General features: G+C 34.1%; 1 pseudogene; it reads right to left on the bottom strand.

Annotated features, from left to right (window-relative positions):
• Positions 1–1,392: 1,392 nt before the first annotated feature.
• LOC18039526 lies at positions 1,393–2,810 on the bottom strand (annotated as a pseudogene).
• Between the last annotated feature and the right edge of the window lie 560 nt (positions 2,811–3,370).

Raw genomic sequence — 3,370 nt, 5'->3', positions numbered from 1 at the left:
TTGCAATCCAACTCCAAAGGCTACAAAGTCATATTTCTACGGGTTCAACATATAATCCTATCCATGGCTTGAAACACAAGGCAATTTCTCCATGAAGCATGCACCTATAATTATTCTAAAATCACAAGGAACTTAATTTACTCTCCAATTTAACCATTGATTTTTCCCAATTCCGACATGAGCAGCGGCTTAAGGGTGGCACGAGCAGTGGCTGGGGCACGAGCAATGGCTTAAGGGCGGCACGCCCCACAGCAGCTTAAAGGCGGCACGAGCAGGGGCTTAAGGGCGGCAAGAGTAGCGGCTTAAGGGTGGCACAAGCAACAATTTCAGGGCATGAGCAGTAGCATCAAGGGACAAGTACCGGGGTGTGTGGTGGGTTAGGAAATTCTATTAAGGATTTTTTTTTTTCTAGGTAATAATCGATGAAATTTAATTGCTTTAGGTTTGTGATTTTTAGAGGAGGTTTTTGGGTAAATTCATTGGTTAATAGTAAGGTAATATTCCATATTAACTTTTTAGTTACTTTTTTTTTATTTAAAAAAATAACCTTTTACTTACTTAAACTAACTAAATATGTTAAAGAATTGGGATGGAAATATTTTTTTCAAAATGTTAGAGAGTTTTATGTTCCTTTCTCTAAACATTTAGGGTGTATCAATTCTTTTCCTATTTTAAAAAAAAAAAGGATAAAATATACTTTTTGTGTTATTATTTATGCACAAATCGTTGTAAGCTTAAACTGTCAAGAGAGAAAACAGAAGGTGATTTGAAATTAAAGATGAAGCTAGCTTGGAGCAAATGGACAAATTTGTTCTTTGTCTGCGCATTTAATTTGATTTTCCGCACAAGGTTTTTCATTGTTGGCTTTCTTAATTGACATGGGATCTTAATAAAAATATGTATCGTTTGAACAAGAACCACTATAAAAAAAGTATTTTTAAATTCTACTCCCTCTATCAAAGGTAATTCTCTTCGCTCTAGTGAATTCTTGAAATTGTCCTAATATTCTATATTTTTGTTTTTTCTAATTTAGCCATATATATATATAATTGTATCAGAGAACATTTGTGGCATTTATATAATGAAAAACGTTAATTAAAGAGCTTGAAGACAATGCTGCATGCCTTGTTGTCATGAATGTTATTTAGACTTTAGAGCATGCAATGCATTATACAAATTAAAAGAGCCAAAATCAACCACGGGCTTTAAACACAATTACGTACACTTACAGTGGTCTGGAATTTGCAAGGACGTCGTAGCATGCGAAAGAAAATTCTTAACATGATGATTTATTATTTGATAACTAGATAATCTAAATTAATTATTTGCTACTACTTAACATGATATAATTGAAAATACGTACTCTTGAATAAATATTTTCCTAAATTTGCACTAAAGAATATTCCAAAGATCTGCATCGAAAGAAATATCACTCCATTGACATTGTCCAACTTCACCAGCATTATAACATCCCGCTTCTGATGCAGCACAAAGGCTTGTATTGTGTTCTGAGCAATAAGCGCTTCCTCCATCACCTAGGCTTATATTGTGTTCTCCACTGGTGGAGCAGTAAGTGCTTCCTCCATCATCTACTTTCTCTTCCAACAGGGTCTCCCACCGCTTAATATCATCATTTTCGAGTGCTGCCTGATCCACTGTTATTGGAGATGGCAGCTTATTGCTAATATTATCTTTCAATTGAACTTGAACGTTTTCTAGAACCGTCACCTTTGGCCTTAACCAAGTTAAGTCCTTGCAGAAGGTTCGAGGACGAGGCTTTATTACGTTGTGTTTTGCGATTTTGGGGGCCTCCGGTTTCAATTTCTTAGCATCGGTAATATTTTTTTTTGCGAATGTGGGTATTCCAGTAATTCTTCACATCATTCGATGTTCTTCCAGGAAGTCTAGCAGCAATCAGTGACCACCTACAAGCAGGCGGCAATGGTATAGATTATTGACCATTATAACACAGTAAGTATTGCTCTGAAAGAATAATGGGTTCTTGTTTTATCTTATTAAATGTGAACATTTAATTTCACATTTAATAGACATACATGTCATCATAATTGATTTATTGGCCAATCGCCACTTTGTTTTTTTTTTTCTTGGAATTAATAGTGTATAATATAATATAATATAATATAAATGTATTAAAAGTCCTGTCGAGGGTTGAAGTTCATCCCAATACTAGTCAGAAGACAGAACCTTCAGAAAAAAAAAAAAAAAATCTTTAAGCTGAATAAATATAACATGAGATTGTTAACAAACAATTGGGGGAAGAAAAAACTAATGAATACTTGTGCACATGCACGTATTAAATAAATAAATAAATAAATCTTGGCAAGGTAAGTAGTTAAGCTCGCGTCAATAGGAGACATTATTCTTCGATTTCGTTTATTTATGTAAGAGAGGAGTACATAGAGAAGTAAAAACCTCTAAAATTTTAATATAATAATAATAACATATGCTCTTGCCTGTTGCCTAAAAGCTTGTGTAGCCTAATCATGAGATCAATTTCATCTGCTACGAATTCGCCTCTCTTAATATTAGGCTTCAAATAATTCAACCATCTCAGTCTACAGCTTTTTCTACATCTGTTCAAGCCTGCAAATAAATTAAAATAAACTCATAAGAATTTTTATTATAACCAAAATCTCATGCATTAATGCATATTGATATGTTTACGTATACCTGCTCTTAGAGGAACTTGATGCCATTTTCCTTCTCCGTACATTTCAACGCATTTTCTCAGACGATTATCTTCTTACAGTCCAGGACCCTTTTCTCAGTACCCCCACAGAACTCGACATTGTTTGATAACAAATCAAGTACGGATAGCTGTTTAAATTTGTTCAAAAGCCTCCAAGGGCTACTTATAGTGCTTATACTCATCGTCCAACACTTGATGTTCTGTAAGTACGGAGACGTGCGAGTATACTGTCCACATATCTGCTATGATACTTTACCCAAACTGGAAAAGACATAAAATCGATCTTTTCACAACAGGGAGTTGTTCATAAGTTCACAACCATAAGTCAGCCGACACTGCATCAACAGTAATCCATTAATTAATTTCAGCCCATTATAATACGCTTTATATACTTTGCGCACATTTGGTTCGCTCTATGTAGGGACATTGACTGAAAGTAAATCTTGAAATTCCGATCATTTTCTCTGATTTTCTTTTTGTTAATAAATTTCAATAATTATAATTACATAGTTGAGATGAATAGTTTGTGTTTAGAATGATGTACATGCACGCCACACCATATGTTAGATGTTAACTGACTTTATCATTGAGGATATAAATTTTGTATCCAAACTCAACTATGTTAGTGCAACATTACTCTAAATTGACTAAGGAAATCTT

This window comes from Citrus clementina, unplaced genomic scaffold (genome assembly GCF_000493195.1).
Source record: "Citrus clementina cultivar Clemenules unplaced genomic scaffold, Citrus_clementina_v1.0 scaffold_6, whole genome shotgun sequence".
NCBI classification, from domain to species: domain Eukaryota; kingdom Viridiplantae; phylum Streptophyta; class Magnoliopsida; order Sapindales; family Rutaceae; genus Citrus; species Citrus x clementina.
Note: the sequence above shows the minus strand (reverse complement) of the source record. Positions and strands in the feature narration are given on the sequence as shown.